This window comes from Ornithodoros turicata, chromosome 1 (genome assembly GCF_037126465.1).
Source record: "Ornithodoros turicata isolate Travis chromosome 1, ASM3712646v1, whole genome shotgun sequence".
In the NCBI taxonomy this organism is placed as follows: domain Eukaryota; kingdom Metazoa; phylum Arthropoda; class Arachnida; order Ixodida; family Argasidae; genus Ornithodoros; species Ornithodoros turicata.
Window position 1 is genome coordinate 203,525,089 of NC_088201.1, and position 20,445 is coordinate 203,545,533.

Consider the following 20,445-nt stretch of genomic DNA (forward strand, 5'->3'; position numbering starts at 1 on the left):
CGCAGTTCATCAGGCAGCCACTGTTGCCCGGAATACCGCGTACACGCGTGTTTAGTCCGCACGTACAAAATAAAAAGAATCGCCTATAATTTGAAAATGATGCCACATGTCAAAAGCATAAACGTGCGCAGTTCATCAGGCAGCCACTCTTGGCCGGTATACAGCATACACGCATGTTTAGTCTGCACGTACAAAATAAAACGAATCACCTATAATTTGAAATATAGCCATATCTCGAAAGCATAAACGTGCGCAGTTCATCAGGCAGCCACTGTTGCCCTTAATACCGCATACACGCGTGTTTAGTCCGTACGTACAAAATAAAAAGAATCACCGATAATTTGAAAATAATGCCATATGTCGAAAGCGTAAACGCGCGCAGTTCATCAGGCAGCCACTGTTGCGTGGAATACCGCATACATGCATGTTAAGTCTGCACGTACAAAATAAAAAAAATCACCTATAATTTGAAAATAATGCCATATGTCGAAAGCATAAACGGTCGCAGTTCACCAGGCAGCCGCTGTTGATCGAAATACTGCATACACGCGTATTTAGTACGGACGTACAAAATAAAAAGAATCACTTGTATTTTAAAATAATGCCATATGTCGAAAGCATAATCGTGCGCAGTTCATCAGGCAACCACATTGCCCGGAATACCGCATACACGCGTGTTTAGTCCACACGTACAAAATAGAAAGAATCACCTATAATTTGAAAATAATGCCATATGTCGAAAGCATAAACGTGCACAGTTCATCAGGGAGCCACTGTTACCCAGAAAACAGCATACACGCGTGTTTATTCTGCACGTGCAAAATAAAAAGAATCACCTATAATTTGAAAATAATGAAATTGTCGAAAGTATTAACGTGCACAATTTGTCAGGCAGCTACTGTTGCCCGGAATACCGCATAGACGCGTGTTTAGTCACCACGTACCAAATAAAACGAATCACCTATGATTTGAAGATAATGCCATATCTCGAAAGCACAAACGTGCGCAGTTCATCAGGCAACCGTTGTTGCCCGGAATACTGCATACACGCGTGTTTACTCCATACGTATAAAATAAAAAGAATCACCTATAATTTGAAAATAATGCCATATGTCGAAAGCATAAACGTGCGCAGTTGACCAGGCAGCCACTGTTGCTCGAAATATTTTCTTCTCGACGTTGCTCGACATATAGCATTATTTTCAAATTATAGGTGATTCTTTTTATTTTGTACGTGCAGACTAAACACGCGTGCATGCCGTATTCTGGGAAACAGTGGCTCCCTGAAGAACTGCGCACGTTTATGCTTTCCAGATATGGCAATATTTTCAAATTATAGGTGATTCTTTTTTTTTGTACGTGCGGACTAAACACGCGTGTATGCGGTATTTCGGGCAACAGTGGCTGCCTGATGAACTGCGCACGTTTATGCTTTCGAGATATGGCTATATTTCAAATTATAGGTGATTCGTTTTAGTTTGTACGTGCAGACTAAACACGCGTGTACGCTGTATACCGGGCAAGAGCGGCTGCCTGATGAACTGCGCACGTGTATGCTTTCGACTAATGGCATTATTTTCAAATTATAGGTGATTCATTTTATTTTGCACGTGCGGGCTAAACACGCGTCTGTGCGGTATACCGGGACACAGTGGCTGCCTGATGAAGTGCTCACGTTGATGCTTTCGACATATAGCATTATTTTCAAATTATAGTTGATTCTTTTTTTTGTACGTGTGGACTAAACACACGTGTATGCTGTATTCCGGGCAACAACGGTTGCCTGATGAACAGTGCACGTTTATGCTTTCGAGATAAGGCATTATTTCAAATTATAGGTGAGTGGTTTTAGCTTGTACGTGCAGACTAAACACGTGTCTGCTGTATATGGGGCAAGAGTGGATGCCTAATGAACTGCACACGTTTATGATTTCGACATATGGCATTATTTTCAAATTATACGCGATTCTTTTTATTTTGTACGTGCGGACTAAACACGCATGTATGCGGTATTCCATGCTACAGTGGCCGTTTGATGAACTGTGCACGTTTATGCTTTCGACATATGGCATTATTTTCAAATTATAGGTGATTCATTTTATTTTGTACGTTCGGACGAAACACGCGCGTATGCGGTATTCCGGCCAACAGTAGCTGACTGATAAATTGTGCACGTTAATGCTTTCGACAATTGCATTATTTTCAAATTGTAGGCGATTCTTGTTATATTGTACGTGCAGACTAAACATGCGTGTATGCGGTATTCCGGGCAACAGTGGCTCCCTGATTAACTGTGTACGTTTATGCTTTCGACATATGACATTATTCTCGAATTGTAGGTGATTCTATTTTGTACGTGCGGACTAAACACGCGTGTATGGGGTATTCGGGGCAACAGTGGCTGCCTGATGAAGTGCGCACGTTTATGCTTTCGACATATGGCATTATTTTCGAATTATAGGTGATCCTTTTTATTTTGTGCGTGCGGACTAAACACGCGTGTATGCGGTATTCCGGGCAACAGTGGCTGCCTGATGAACTGTGCATGTTTATGCTTTCGACATATGGCAATTTTTTCAAATTATATGTGATTCTTTTTATTTTGTACGTGTGGACTAAAGACGCGTGTATGCGGTATTCCGGGCAACAATGGTTGCCTGATGAACTGTGCATGTTTATGCTTTTGACATATGGAATTATTTTCAAATTATAGGTGATTCGTTTTATTTGGTACGTGCGGACTAAACACGCGTGTGTGCTTTATTCTGGGCAACAGTGGCTGCCTGATGAACTGCGCACGTTTACGCTTTCGACATATGGCATCATTTTAAAATTATAGGTGATTCTTTTTATTGTGTACATGTGGACTAAACACGCGTGCATCCGGTATTCCGGGCAACAGTGGCTGCCTGATGAAGTGAGCACGTTTGTGCTTTCGACGTATGGCATTATTTTCAAATTATAGATGATTCGTTTTATTTGGTACGTGTGGACTAAACACGCGTGTATGCGGTATTCTGGGCAACAGTGGCCCCCTGATGAACTGTGCACGTTTCTGGTTTCGACATATGGCATTATTGCAAATTATAGGTGATTGGTTTTAGTTTGTACGTGCAGACTAAACACACGTGTATGCGGTATTCCGGGCAACTGTGGCTGCCTGATGAACTGCGCACGTTTATGCTTTCGACATATGGCATTATTTTCAAATTATAGGTGATTCTTTTTATTTTGTACGTGTGGACTAAAGACGCGTGTATGCGGTATTCCGGGGAACAATGGTTGCCTGATGAACTGTGCATGTTTATGCTTTTGACATATGGCAATATTTTCAAATTATAGGTGATTCGTTTTATTTGGTACGTGCGGACTAAACACGCGTGTGTGCTTTATTCTGGGCAACAGTGGCTGCCTGATGAACTGCGCACGTTTACACTTTCGACATATGGCATCATTTTCAAATTATAAGTGATTCTTTTTATTGTGTACATGTGGACTAAACAGGCGTGAATGCGGTATTCCGGGCAACAGTGGCTGCCTGTTGAAGTGAGCACGTTTGTGCTTTCGACATATGGCATTATTTTCAAATTATAGGTGATTCTTTTTATTTTGTACGTGGTGACTAAACACGCGTGTATGCGGTATTCCGGGCAACAGTAGCTCCCTGACAAATTGTGCACGTTAATGCTTTCGACAATTGCATTATTTCCAAATTATAGGCTATTATTTTTAATTTGTACGTGCGGACTAAACACGCGTGTATGCGGTATTCCGGGCAACAGTGGCTGCCTGATGAAGTGCGCACGTTTATGCTTTCAACATATGGCATTATTTTCAAATTATAGGTGATTCATTTTATATTGTACGTGCAGACTAAACACGCGTGTATGCGATATTCCGGGCAACAGTGGCTCCCTGATGAACTGTGTACGTTTACGCTTTCGACATATGGCATTATTCTCGAATTATAGGTGATTCTTTCTATTTTGTACGTGCGCACTAAACATGCGTGTATGGGGTATTCGGAGCAACAGTGGCTGCCTGATGAAGTGCGCACGTTTATGCTTTCGACATATGGCATTATTTTCAAATTATAGGTGATTCTTTTTATTTTGTACGTGCAGACTAAACACGCGTGTATGCTGTATTCCGCGCAAGAGTAGCTGCTTAAAGAACTGCGCACGTTTACGCTTTCGACATATAGCATTATTTTTGAATTATAGGTGATTCATTTTATTTTGTACGTGCGGACTAAACACGCGTGCATGCGGTATTCTGGGAAACAGTGGCTGCCTGAAGAACTGCGCACGTTTATGCTTTCGACATATGGCATTATTTTCAAATATATGTGATTCTTTTTATTTTGTACGTGCGGACGAAACACGCGCGTATGTGGTATTCCGGCCAACAGTAGCTGCCTGATAAATTGTGCACGTTAATGCTTTCGACAATTGCATTATTTTCAAATTATAGGTGATTATTTTTATTTTGTACGTGCAGACTAAACAGGCGTGTATGCGGTATTCCGGGTAACAGTGGCTCCCTGATGAACTGTGTACGTTTATGCTTTCGACATATAGCATTATTCTCGAATTATAGGTGATTCTTTCTATTTTGTACGTGAGGACTAAACACGCGTGTATGGAGTATTCCGGGCAACAGTGGCTGCCTGATGAAGTGCGCACGTTTATGCTTTCGACATATGGCATTATTTTCGAATTATAGGTGATTCTTTTTATTTTGTACGTGCAGACTAAACACGCGTGTATGTGGTATTCCGGGCAACAGTGGCTGCCTGATGAACTGTGCATGTTTATGCTTTTGACATATGGCAATTTTTTCAAATTATAGGTGATTCGTTTTATTTGGTACGTGTGGACTAAAGACGCGTGTGTGCGGTATTCCGAGCAACAATGGTTGTCTGATGAACTGTGCATGTTTATGCTTTTGACATATGGCAATATTTTCAAATTATAGGTGATTCGTTTTATTTGGTACGTGCGGACTAAACACGCGTGTGTGCTTTATTCTGGGCAAGAGTGGCTGCCTAATGAACTGCGCACGTTTACGCTTTCGACATATGGCATCATTTTCAAATTATAATTGATTCTTTTTATTGTGTACATGTGGACTAAACAGGCGTCTATGCGGTATTCCGGGCAACAGTGGCTGCCTGATGAAGTGAGCACGTTTGTGCTTTCGACATATGGCATTATTTTCAAATTATAGGTGATTCTTTTTATTTTGTACGTGGTGACTAAACACGCGTGTATGTGGTATTCCGGGCAACAGTAGCTCCGTGACAAATTGTGCACGTTAATGCTTTCGACAGTTGCATTATTTCCAAATTATAGGCGATTATTTTTATTTTGTACGTGCGGACTAAACACGCGTGTATGCGGTATTCTGGGCAACAGTGGCTGCCTGATGAAGTGCGCACGTTTATGCTTTCGACATATGGCATTATTTTCAAATTATAGGTGATTCATTTTATATTGTACGTGCGGACTAAACACGCGTGTATGCGGTATTCCGGGCAACAGTGGCTGCCTGATGAAGTGAGCACGTTTATGCTTTCGAGATAAGCAATTATTTTCAAATTATATGTGATTCTTTTTATTTTGTACGTGCGGACTAAACACGCATGTATGCGGTATTCCATGCAACAGTGGCCGTCTGATGAACTGTGCACGTTTATGCATTCGACATATGGCATTATTTTCAAATTATAGGTGATTCTTTTTATTTTGTACGTGTGGACTAAAGACGCCTGTATGCGGTATTCCGGGCAACAATGGTTGCCTGATGAACTGCGCACGTTTATGCTTTCGATATATGGCATTATTTCAAATTATAGGTGATTCTTTTTATTTTGTACGTGCGGACTAAACACGCGTGTACGCTGTATTCCGGGCAAGAGTAGCTGCCTGAAGAACTGCGCACGTTTATGCTTTCGACATATGGCATTATTTTCAAATCATAGGTGATTCGTTTTATTTGGTACGTGCGGACTAAACACGCGTGTGTGCGGTATTCTTGGCAACAGTGGCTGCCTGATGAACTGCGCACGTTTATGCTTTCGACATATGGCATTATTTCAAATTATAGGTGATTGGTTTTAGTTTGTACGTGCAGACTAAACACACGTGTATGCGCTATTCCGGGCAACAGTGGCTGCCTGATGAAGTGCGCATGTTTATGCTTTCGACATATAGCATTATTTTCAAATTATAGGTGATTCTTTTTATTTTGTACGTGTGGACTAAACACGCGTGTATGCTGTATTCCGGACAACAACGGTTGCCTGATGAACTGCGCACGTTTATGCTTTCGAGATAAGGCATTATTTCAAATTATAGGTGATTGGTTTTAGTTTGTACGTGCAGACTAAACACACGTGTATGCTCTATTCCGGCCAACAGTGGCTGCTGCCTGATGAAGTGCGCACGTTTATGCGTTCGACATATGACATTATTTTCAAATTATAGGTGATTCTTTTTATTTTGTACGTGTGGACTAAACACGCGTGTATGCTGTATTCCGGGCAACAGTGGCTCTCTGATGAACTGTGCACGTTTATGCTTTCGACACATGGCATTATTTTCAAATTCTAGGCGATTCTTTTTATTTTCTACGTGCGGACTAAACACGCATGTACGCGGTATTCTATGCAACAGTGGCCGCCTGAAGAACTGTGCACGTTTCTGCTTTGAACATAGACATCATTTTCAAATTATAGGTGATTCGTTTTATTTGGTACGTGCGGACTAAACACGCGTGTATGCTGTATTCCGGGCAACAACGGTTGCCTGATGAACTGCGCACGTTTATGCTTTTGACATAGGGCATTATTTTCAAATTATAGGTGATTCTTTTTATTTTGTACGTGGTGACTAAACACGCGTGTATGCGGTATTCCGGGCAACAGTAGCTGCCTGACAAATTGTGCACATTAATGCTTTCGACAATTGCATTATTTCCAAATTATAGGCGATTCTTTTTATTTTGTACGTGCGGACTGAACACGCGTGCATGCGGTATTCTGGGAAACAGTGGCTGCCTGAAGAACAGCGCACGTTTATGCTTTCGACATATGGCATTATTTTCAAATATATGTGATTCTTTTTATTTTGTACGTGCGGACGAAACACGCGTGTATGCGGTATTCCGACCAACAGTAGCTGCCTGATAAATTGTGCACGTTAATGCTTTCGACAATTGCATTATTTTTTCAAATTATAGGCGATTCTTTTTATTTTGTACGTGCAGACCAAACACGCGTGTATGCGGTATTCCGGGTAACAGTGGCTCCCTGATGAACTGTGTACGTTTATGCTTTCGACATATGGCATTATTTTCGAATTATATGTGATTCTTTTTATTTTGTACGTGCGGACGAAACACGCGTGTATGCGGTATTCCGGCCAACAGTAGCTGCCTGATAAATTGTGCACGTTAATGCTTTCGACAATTGCATTATTTTCAAATTATAGGCGATTCCTTTTATTTTGTACGTGCAGACCAAACACGCGTGTATGCGGTATTCCGGGTAACAGTGGCTTCCTGATGAACTGTGTACGTTTATGCTTTCGACATATGGCATTATTTTCGAATTATATGTGATTCTTTTTATTTTGTACGTGCGGACGAAACACGCGTGTATGCGGTATTCCGGCCAACAGTAGCTGCCTGATAAATTGTGCACGTTAATGCTTTCGACATATGGCAATTTTTTCAAATTATAGGTCATTCGTTTTATTTGGTACGTGCGGACTGAACACGCGTGTATGCGGTATTCTGGGCAACAGTGGCTGCCTGATGAACTGCGCACGTTTATGCTTTCGACATATTGCCACGAATCATCATCGCGAAACTTCCAGGGCAAGCACGAAACGGTACATCTCATCCCGGCGCATGCTGAAGAAGAAGCAAGAAGCTTCCAGACACATCGCCTGCTCTCTGGCAAACGCACGTGCTGTTTCTAGACTTTTCGGCGCGACGCTTAAATGCTTGTGCGCTCCAAGCTGGAGCATTCATTCTTTGGGCCCAGTTGTGTTCAGAGAGGTATCACTCTTGTGTTTTGCTACCAAGTAGTCTAATAAACCGTTCGCTGTTTATTCGACGACTCGCCGACCCATTTCGCTTCGTGACATTTCTGGTGGAGGTGCGGGGCATTCCTTGTCCAACGGCCTGGAACACCAACTGCGACAAAGCAGAAGATAGCTTGGTCTGCCTGCGGAATTCGGTACATTAGAACCCCCTAAACGCAAGAAGAAGATGACTGCGGAGACCAGTACCCAAGTGGCGCAACCTGTTGCCACGCCCATAGCCCCTGCACTGTTGCCGAAGACATTCAGTGGGGAGTATTACGACGACGTGGACGATTGGGTCGACCACTATGAGCGGATCGCCAAGTTCAACAATTGGAGTGACGACCAGAAGCTCGTCAACGTCTATTTCTCCCTGGAAGGCACCGCGAAGACATGGTTCGAGAACCGGGAGACTTCGCTCACGTCCTGGGACGTCTTCAAAAGCAAACTCCGCGAGGCGTTCGCTTTTCAACAACGGGCTGAACGTCTGAACATCTGCTCCAGAGACGGATCCAGCTGCCAAACGAAAGCGTTACAGGGTTCGTCGAAGATGTGCTGAGGCTCTTCCGGCGAGCTGACCCCAAAGCATCCGAGGAGAAGAAGGTTCAGCGACTCATGAGGGGCGTAAAAGAAGAATTTTTCGCGCCCTGTCCCGGGATCCACCCGCCACGACCGACGCTTTTCTGGACGAAACCGTCCGCATTGAGAGGACCCTGCTCTCTCGCGCTACCGTCAACGAACGACACCAGGGTTACGAGGCTTTCTCCACGACCGCTGGCCTCGACGTCGGATCGCTCAGACAGCTGATTCGAGAGGTGGTACGCGAAGAAGTACGAGCTCTCCTCTGTCCTGAGAAGGCTCAAGACCCTTTGTCTTCGATCGGTGCGATCATCAAGGACGAGGTTCAGCAGGCAATCCAGACATCGTCAACCGCCATCCCCGACGCCGAAGTACCGAGACCAACCTACGCCGCCGCTGTGAGACAGGTGCCACCTGCTCGTCCGTCGTACTACGGAAACCGTTGGACGCCTCTTCGGCCTGTCCAACCTACTCCGAGCGTCCCGCCACACTCGCAGCCGTTTCGCAAAACGGACGTTTGGCGGACTCCTGACTTCAGACCCCTCTGCTACCATTGCGGAGAGGCCAACCACGTCTATCGCCGATGTCCCTACCGACGACTTGGCCTTCAGGGTTTTTCACCCGACGCCCCCGGCCCTCAGCGCGGTAGTCGCCCCGCCGCAATTGAAGACTATCTACTGCAGCAGAATGCTTCTGCTGGCTCGCGACGCGACCTGTCCCCGAGCGTCCCCCACCGCAGCAGGTCGCCAGGAAGAGCACGTTCACTGTCACCGGCAAGACGACCTGTGTGGCGCAGCCCTAACCGGGAAAACTGAAAACTGCAGCTCCGGGAGGTGAAGCTGCGGACCGACGACAAGTTACAATTCCTCCAACTCGACGAACAGCAACGCAGCACCAACACGACGCTCGAAAAATTACCAATAACCTGAAAATACTCATCGACGGCCATGAGATGATTGCGTTAATCGATACCGGAGCCGACGACTCTGTTATAAGTGGTAGGTTGGCTAAGAAGCTTCGCAAGGTGCAAACGAAGTGGGATGAGCCTAACATCGGCACTGCTGGTGGACACGTCGTAACACCGACTGGCCGATGCACGGCAGTCATACAAGTGCGTGACATCCAGTACGTCGTCAGCTTTGCCGTCTTGCCGAACTGCCCACGGGATGTAATACTCGGAATGGACTTTCTAGTCGAAAACGAAGCAATCATCGACTTCACAAATGGAGTCATCTCTTTTAATACGCCGGAAACAGCAGAAGACAAGTGGTGGGCACGAATAACCCCTGAGAAACGCGCAAACACGGACGTAACCGCCTTGTCGACTCAGCACGTCAACCTGCCTCCCTTGTCGTCAGTCCTTGTGACCACTACGTGCGAGAGAGCACCGACTGGCTGTTTGTTGGCTGAAGGCAACACGCAACTTCTCCTCGAACGAGGAATTGGGATAGCAAGAGGAATTGTGCCCGTAAGAAACGGAATATTCGAACTCCTGGTCACAAATTTTCACCCGGAGCCACAACACCTGGCGAACGGCACGAAGATAGCCGTCATCGTAGACCAATACTCCACCACGGATGTTTGCCTGATGGGCACTGCTCGCATCGCGGTCACCACGGAACACGAGGCCGAACATTTCGACGTAAACCCTCAACTCAATACAACTCAAAAGCAAACCCTTCTCCAGATGCTCAACGATTTCAGTGACAGCTTCGCTGCATCGTCGAAAGTAAGACAAACGCCCATTGCGAAGCACCGCATCATCGTCGACGAAAACGCCCGTCCAATTCACCGCATGCCATACCGGGTCTCCTGCAAAGAGCGAGAAACGATCCGAACGCAAGGAGAAGAGATGGTAAGAGATGATATTATCCAGCCGTCGACCAGTCTGTGGGCATCGCCGGTGGTACTAGTGAAGAAGAAGAACGGAACACTCAGGTTCTGCGTCGACTACCGGAAACTCAATGAGATAACGAAGAAGGACGTCTACCCGTTACCGCGCATCGACGACACGCTCGATCGCCTTCAAAATGCAAAATTTTTCTCTTCCATGGACCTCAAGACGGGGTACTGGCAAATTGAAATCGACGAACGGGACCGTGAGAAGACTGCCTTCGTCACTCCGGATGGACTTTACGAATTCAAGGTTATGCCTTTCGGCCTTTGCACAGCACCAGCGACGTTCCAGCGTGTTATGGATACAGTTCTCGCCGGGTTGAAGTGGCAAACCTGCCTGGTGTACCTTGACGATGTGGTCGTCTTCGCAAGAACATTCGAAGAACATGTTGAACGACTAAAGCAAGTCCTCGAGGCTATCAGAACTGCAGGGCTGACGTTGAAGCCTCAGAAGTGTCGATTCGGCTACGAGGAACTCAGATTTCTCGGCCATCTCGTGAGCAGCGACGGCGTACGCCCCGACCCCGAAATGACGGAGGCCATCGCAAATTAACGTATTCCTTCTAACGTGAAAGACGTTCGAAGCTTTCTTGGCCTTTGCGCCTACTACCGACGGTTCATTCCGAACTTTTCAAGAATTGCGTCACCCCTGAATGCCCTCACGAAGGACGGATCCACGTTTATCTGGAGTGAAGCCCAGCAACAGGCGTTTGATGAATTGAAGACGCGTGTACAGACCGCGCCCGTGCTTGCCCACTTCGATCCAAACGCCGAAACAGAAATACACACCGACGCAAGCAACGATGGTCTAGGAGCCGTGCTCGTTCAACTTCACGACGGCGTCGAACGTGTCATCGCTTACGCAAGCAGAACGCTAACCAAGGCAGAGAATAACTATTCGACGACCGAAAAAGAGTGCCTTGCACTCATATGGGCCATCACAAAGTTGCGCCCCTACCTGTACGGACGGCTGTTCAAGGTGGTAACAGACCACCATTCTCTGTGCTGGCTGGCTGGTTTAAGGGACCCCTCAGGACGCCTAGCGAGATGGAGCCTCCGATTACAGGAGTATGACGTAACCGTCACTTACAAGTCAGGAAGAAAACACAACGACGCCGACTGCCTGTCCCGAGCACCACTCCAGCGACAGGACAACAGCCTCGAGGACGACGACGCTTTCCTCGGTCTAATGAGCGCGACTACCATGTCTACCAAGCAGTATAACGACCCCGAATTGAAGACACTCGTCGATTATCGCATTATTTTCAAATTATAGGTGATTCATTTTATTTTGTACGTGCGGACTAAACACGCGTGCATGCGGTATTCTGGGAAACAGTGGCTGCCTGAAGAACTCCGCACGTTTATGCTTTCGACATATGGCATTATTTTCAAATATATGTGATTCTTTTTATTTTGTACGTGCGGACGAAACACGCGTGTATGCGGTATTCCTGCCAACAGCAGCTGCCTGATAAATTGTGGACGTTAATGCTTTCGACAATAGCATTATTTTCAAATTATAGGCGATTCTTTTTATTTTGTACGTGCGGACTAAACACGCGTGTATGCGGTATTCCGGCCAACAGTAGCTGCCTGATAAATTGTGCACGTTAATGCTTTCGACAATTGCATTATTTTCAAATTATAGGCGATTCTTTTTATTTTGTACGTGCAGACCAAACACGCGTGTATGCGATATTCCGGGTAACAGTGGCTTCCTGATGAACTGTGCATGTTTATGCTTTTGACATATGGCATTATTTTCAAATTATAGGTGATTCGTTTTATTTGGTACGTGCGGACTAAACACGCGTATGTGCTTTATTCTGGGCAACAGTGGCTGCCTGATGAACTGCGCACGTTTGCGCTTTCGACATATGGCATCATTTTCAAATTATAGGTGATTCTTTTTATTGTGTAGATGGGGACTAAACACGCGTGTATGCGGTATTCCGGGCAACAGTGGCTGCCTGATGAAGTGCGCACGTTTACGCTTTCGACATATGGCATTATATTCAAATCATAGGTGATTCGTTTTATTTGGTACGTGTGGACTAAACACGCGTGTATGCGGTATTCTGGGCAACAGTGGCTGCCTGATGAACTCCGCACGCTTATGCTTTCGACATATGGCATTATTTTCAAATTATAGGTGATTCTTTTTATTCTGTACGTGCAGACTAAACACGCGTGTATGCTGTATTCCGCGCAAGAGTAGCTGCCTGAAGAAGTGCGCACGTTTATGCTTTCGACATATGGCATTATTTTCAAATTATAGGTGATTCTGTTTATTTTGTACGTGCGGACTAAACACGCGTGTATGCCGTATTCCAGGAAACAGTGGCTGCCTAATGAACTGCGCACGTTTATGCTTTCGACATATGGCATTATTTTCAAATTATAGGTGATACTTTTTATTTTGTACGTGTAGACAAAAGGCGCGTGTATGCGGTATTCCAGGCAACAATGGTTGCCTGATGAAGTGCGCACGTTTATGCTTTCGACATATGGCATTATTTTCAAATTATAGGTGTTTCTTTTTATTTTGTACGTGCGGACTAAACACGAGTGTATGCGGTATTCCGGGCAACAGTGGTTGCCTGATGAAGTGCGCACGTTTATGGTTTCGAGATATGGCATTATTTAAAATATGGGTGATTCTTTTTATTTTGTACGTGCGAACTAAACACGCGTGTATGCGGTATTCCGGGCAAGAGTGGCTGCCTGATGAACTGCGCACGTTTATGGTTTCGACATATGGCATTATTTCAAATTATAGGTGATTCTTTTTATTTTGTACGTGCGGACTAAACACGCGTGTATGCGGTATTCCGGGCAACCGTGGCTGCCTGATAAACAGCGCACGTTTATGCTTTCGACATATGGCATTATTTTGAAATTATAGGTGGTTCTTTTTATTTTGTACGTGCGGACTAAACACGCGTGTATGCGGTATTCCGGGCAACAGTGGCTCTCTGATGAACTGTGCACGTTTATGCTTTGGAAATATGCCATTATTTTCAAGTTATAGGTGCTTCTTTTCATTTTGTACGTGCGGACTAAACACGCGTGTATGCGGTATTCTGGGCAGCAGTGGCTGCCTAATGAACTGCGCACGTTTATGCTTTCGACATATGGCATTATTTTCAAATTATTAAGGTGATTCTTTTTATTTTGTACGTGCGGACTAAACACGCGTGTATGCGGTATTCCGGGCAACAATGGCTGCCTGATGAACTGTGCACGTTTATGCTTTCGACACATGGCATTATTTGAGAATTATACGTGATTCTTTTTATTTTGTACGTGCGGACTAAACACGCGTGTATGAGGTATTCTGGGCAACAATGGCTGCCTGATGAACTGCGCGCGTTTATGGTTTCGAGATATGGCATTATTTAAAATATGGGTGATTCTTTTTATTTTGTACATGCGGACTAAACACGCGTGTATGTGGTATTCCGGGCAGCAGTGGTTGCCTAACGAACTGTGCACGTTTATGCTTTCGACATATGGCATTATTTTCAAATTATAGGTGATGCTTTTTATTTTGTACGTGCGGGCTAAACACGCGTGTATGCGGTATTCCGTGCAACAATGCCTGCCTGATCAATTGCGGACGTTTATGCTTTCGAGATATGGCATTATTTCAAATTATACGTGATTCGTTTTAGTTTGTACGTGCAGACTAAACACGCGTGTATGCGGTATTCTGGGCAGCAGTGGCTGCCCGATGAACTGCGCACGTTTATGCTTTCGACATATGGCATTATTTTCATATTATTAAGGTGGTCCTTTTTATTCTGTACGTGCGGACTAAACACGCGTGTATGCGGTATTCCGGGCAACAATGGCTGCCTGATGAACTGCGCACGTTTATGGTTTCGAGATATGGCATTATTTTGAAATTATAGGTGGTTCTTTTTAGTATGTACGTGCGGACTAAACACGCGTGTATGCGGTAATCCGGGTAACAGTGGCTCTCTGATGAACTCTGCACGTTTATGCTTTCGACACATGGCATTATTTTCAAATTATAGGCGATTCTTTTTATGTTCTACGTGCGGACTAAACACGCGTGTATGCGGTATTCCGTGCAACAGTGGCTGCCTGATAAACTGCGCACGTTCATGCTTTCGACATATGGCATTATTTTCAAATTATAGGTGATTCGTTTTAGTTTGTACGTGCAAACTAAACACGCGTGTATAGTGTATTCCGGGCAAGAGTGGCTGCCTGATGAACTGCGCACGTTTATGCTTTCAACACATGGCATTATTTTCAAATAATAGGTCATTCTTTTTATTTTTTAGGTGTGGACTAAACACGCGTGTATGCGGTATTCTGGGCAGCAGTGGCTGCCTGATGAACTGCGCACGTTTATGGTTTCGACATATGGCATTATTTTCGAATTATATGTGATTCTTTTTATTTTGTACGTGCGGACGAAACACGCGTGTATGCGGTATTCCGGGCAACGGTGGCTGCCTGATAAACAGCGCACGTTTATGCTTTCGACATATGGCATTATTTTGAAATTATAGGTGGTTCTTTTTATTTTGTACGTGCGGACTAAACACGCGTGTATGCGGTATTCCGGGCAACAGTTCCTGCCTGATAAATTGTGCACGTTAGTGCTTTGGACAATCGCATTATTTTCAAATTATAGGCGATTATTTTTACTTTGAACGTACGGATGAAACACGCGTGTATGCGGTATTCGAGGCAACAGTGGCTCTCTGCTGAACTGTGCACGTTTATGCTTTGGAAATATGCCATTATTTTCAAATTATAGGTGCTTCTTTTTATTTTGTACGTGCGGACTAAACACGCGTGTGCGCGGTATTCCGGGCAACGGTGGCTGCCTGATAAACTGCGCACGTTTATGCTTTCGACATATGGCATTATTTTGAAATTATAGGTGATTCGTTTATTTGGTATGTGCGGACTAAACACGCGTGTATGCGGTATGCTGGGCAGCAGTGGCTGCCTGATGAAGTACGCACGTTTATGCTTTCAACATATGGCATTATTTACAAATTATAGATGATCCTTTTTATTTGTTACGTGCGGACTAAACACGCGTGTATGCGGTATTCCGGGCAAGAGTGGCTGCCTGATGAACTGCGCACGTTTATGCTTTTGACATATGGCATTATTTTCAAATTATAGGTGATTCGTTTTAGTTTGTACGTGCAGACTAAACACGCGTGTATGCGGTATTCTGGGCAGCAGTGGCTGCCCGATGAACTGCGCACGTTTATGGTTTCGAGATATGGCATTATTTAAAATATAGGTGATTCTTTTTATTTTGTACGTGCGGACTAAACACGCGTGTATGTGGTATTCCGGGCAACGGTGGCTGCCTGATAAACTGCGCACGTTTATGCGTTCGACATATGACATTATTTTGAAATTATAGGTGGTCCTTTTTATTTTGTACGTGCGGACTAAACACGCGTGTATGCGGTATTCCGGGCAACAGTGGCTGCCTGATGAACTGCGCACGTTTATGGTTTCGAGATATGGCATTATTTAAAATATGGGTGATTCTTTTTATTTTGTACGTGCGGACTAAACACGCGTGTATGTGGTATTCCGGGCAACGGTGGCTGCCTGATAAACTGCGCACGTTTATGCGTTCGACATATGACATTATTTTGAAATTATAGGTGGTTCTTTTTAGTATGTACGTGCGGACTAAACACGCGTGTATGCGGTAATCCGGGCAACAGTGGCTCTCTGATGAACTGTGCACGTTTATGCTTTCGACACATGGCATTATTTTCAAATCCTAGGCGATTCTTTTTATTTTCTACGTGCGGACTAAACACGCGTGTATGCGGTATTCCGGGCAACGGTGGCTGCCTGATAAACTGCGCACGTTTATGCTTTCGACGTATGGCATTATTTTGAAATTATAGGTGATCCATTTTATTTGTTACGTGCGAACTAAACACGCGTGTATGCGGTATTCCGGGCAAGAGTGGCTGCCTGATGAACTGCGCACGTTTATGCTCTCGAAATATGGCATTATTTCAAATTATAGGTGACTGGTTTTAGTTCGTACGTGTAGACTAAACCCGCGTGTATGGTGTATTTCGGTCAAGAGTGGCTGCCTGATGAACTGCGCACGTTTATGCTTTGGAAATATGGGATTATTTTCAAATTATAGGTGATTCTTTTTATTTTGTACGTGCGGACTAAACACGTGTGTATGCGGTATTCCGTGCAACAGTGGCTGCCTGATAAACTGCGCAAGTTCATGCTTTCGACATATGGCATTATTTTCAAATTATAGGTGATTCGTTTTAGTTTGTACGTGCAAACTAAACACGCGTGTATGGTGTATTCCGGGCAAGAGTGGCTGCCTGATGAACTGCGCACGTTTATGCTTTCGACACATGGCATTATTTTCAAATAATAGGTCATTCTTTTTATTTTGTAGGTGTGGACTAAACACGCGTGTATGCGGTATTCTGGGCAGCAGTGGCTGCCTGATGAACTGCGCACGAACTGAATTGCGCATGAACTGCGCATGAACTGCGTTTATGCTTTGGAAATATGGGATTATTTTCAAATTATAGGTGATTCTTTTTATTTTGTACGTGCGGACTAAACACGTGTGTATGCGGTATTCCGTGCAACAGTGGCTGCCTGATAAACTGCGCAAGTTCATGCTTTCGACATATGGCATTATTTTCAAATTATAGGTGATTCGTTTTAGTGTGTACGTGCAAACTAAACACGCGTGTATGGTGTATTCCGGGCAAGAGTGGCTGCCTGATGAACTGCGCACGTTTATGCTTTCGACACATGGCATTATTTTCAAATAATAGGTCATTCTTTTTATTTTGTAGGTGTGGACTAAACACGCGTGTATGCGGTATTCTGGGCAGCAGTGGCTGCCTGATGAACTGCGCACGTTTATGGTTTCGACATATGGCATTATTTTCAAATTATAGGTGATGCTTTTTATTTTGTACGTGCGGACTAAACACGCGTGTATGCGGTAATCCGTGCAACAATGGCTGCCTGATGAATTGCGGACGTTTATGCTTTCGAGATATGGCATTATTTCAAATTATAGGTGATTCTTTTTATTTTGTACGTACGGACTAAACACGCGTGTATGCGGTATTCCGGGCAACGGGGGCTGCCTGATAAACAGCGCACGTTTATGCTTTCGACATATGGCATTATTTTGAAATTATAGGTGGTTCTTTTTATTTTGTACGTGCGGACTAAACACGCGTGTATGCGGTATTCCGGGCAACAGTTCCTGCCTGATAAATTGTGCACGTTAGTGCTTTGGACAATCGCATTATTTTCAAATTATAGGCGATTATTTTTACTTTGAACGTGCGGATGAAACACGCGTGTATGCGGTATTCGAGGCAACAGTGGCTCTCTGATGAACTGTGCACGTTTATGCTTTGGAAATATGCCATTATTTTCAAATTATAGGTGATTCTTTTTATTTTGTACGTGCGGGCTAAACACGCGTGTGTGCGGTATTCCGGGCAACGGTGGCTGCCTGATAAACTGCGCACGTTTATGCTTTCGACATATGGCATTATTTTGAAATTATAGGTGATTCGTTTATTTGGTATGTGCGGACTAAACACGCGGGTATGCGGTATTCTGGACAGCAGTGGCTGCCTGATGAAGTGCGCACGTTTATGCTTTCGACATGTGGCATTATTTACAAATTATAGATGATCCTTTTTATTTGTTACGTGCGGACTAAACACGCGTGTATGCGGTATTCCGGGCAAGAGTGGCTGCCTGATGAACTGCGCACGTTTATGCTTTTGACATATGGCATTATTTTCAAATTATAGGTGATTCTTTTTATTTTGTACGTGCGGACTAAACACGCGTGTATGCCGTATTCCGGGCAACGGTGGCTGCTTGACAAACTGCGCACGTTTATGGTTTCGACATATGGCATTATTTTCAAATCATAGGTGACGCTTTGTATTTTGTACGTGCGGACTAAACACGCGTGTATGAGGTATTCGGTGCAACAATGGCTGCCTGATGAACTGCGCACGTTTATGCTTTCGAGATATGGCATTATTTCAAATTATAGGTGACTCGTTTTAGTTTGTACGTGCAGACTAAACACGCGTGTATGGTGTATTCCGGGCAAGAGTGGCTGCCTGATGAACTGCGCACGTTTATGCTTTCGACATATGGCATTATTTTGAAATTATATGTGATTGTTTTTATTTGCAAAAATGCTTGAAGTGTGAAACCTGTGTTGAAGCTCTGAGTGTTCCCGCGGCTTCCATTCCACAACACACTCTCATTCGCCGAAAGAGCATGGGTTGGTTGGTGTATCCATCAGATGACGTTGTTCAGGTATGTACTCGCAGTGAACAGGTGTTCCGATCTTTTGTTGAACGTTCAGGACTATCATCGGAGAGGATTCTACAAAAAATGGTAATACAGGTTCTTCAGGCTGTCATTGTGAGCAATATATTTGAATCACTGCAGAGTAATCATATGCTTGAGCAAGCACCACTTGAAAATCATTTTTACCACTTGATGAAAAGCATTTCACATAAATACTTGGACATACGCCTGCATCATGAATCCAGAACAGCAACAGCAGATCTCCACAGAGAAAGACTCCGGCAAATGTACACCAAATTGACACTGTTTAAGGGGCAATACTTACCATACTTTAATGGCATACACTAGAGTTGACACCAGGGTTAAGAAGCTGCTGCTCCCATATTGGAAGGATTCATCATTCCCCTCATTTCATAGCTGAATAGGTAGCACAATAGTAGGCTGGCCATGCAAAGGGAAGTTCATGGATACCCATATTAAAGTTTTGCGACTTCGAATAATAGGGATAATGGTGTGCTTACGGTGGTCACATTCCTTACATTTTGTAGCATATGTGTGACTTCTACCTCAGACAACCACAGAAAGGCACACATAGAGTGCATAACATCCTTCATCTTAACATCCATGTAGTTAACTGCAGTGTTCAGGGCAAAATATCTATATACCACCACATTTTATGAAACACTTGCACTCCTGCATCACAGGCCATATGAAAACCTTAACAAGACGTTCAGTAGTCGTGTGTAAAATAATGTATATACTTTTCTGAATTGCTGAACTAGTACAAATATTGGGGACTTGCTGGAGCTGAAAATATCCCTCCGGTAACCCCTCTGTTGTCTTGTCAAGTTTTCTGCATTGTGTATTCATGCATATTACTTAGTTTACTCTGCAAATAATGTATACATTTTATCCTGTGTGTGTGCTGAGTGCAAAGAATTGTGTTGTCATTAAATATGTTTGCTGTGTGTAAAGATAGGTACACTTTCTCTCGAAGATATGTACATTAGATATATATGTAATGGGCATAACTGGTGTTAGGTGCTGAGGAGCACTGTAAGTACCTTCAATTTTTATTCATGTCATTACTGTACAAGTGTACATTCTTTACCTTGAGCAATACACACGAGAACAATATAACGTTCACTATGACGAAGCAACATCCTCAGCGCGTAATCAACGCTACCACGCGTAATGTTGGTCCTAGGTCACGCCCTGGCGTCCGTAGGTGGTCTTGCAGTATAAAGGTACACCTCCGAATACAAGAAATAAAAGTTCACGCGCGTGCTCAACACAATGCTGATATCTAAACCTCTGCAAGGCTTACAAACGCATAGTCTGCTTTGTGTGAAGGGAGCCGCCATGCTCTTGGGGTCACATGAGCGGTACGTCATGGGTCACATGGTAGACAGGAGTATTCCAGAATCCAACGCGAAGGCTGGCATGCTGGTCCCAATGGAAAAATCATGGAAGGGCCGCTCCTGTGTTTCCTTCCTCCATGCTCAAGTCAATCAAA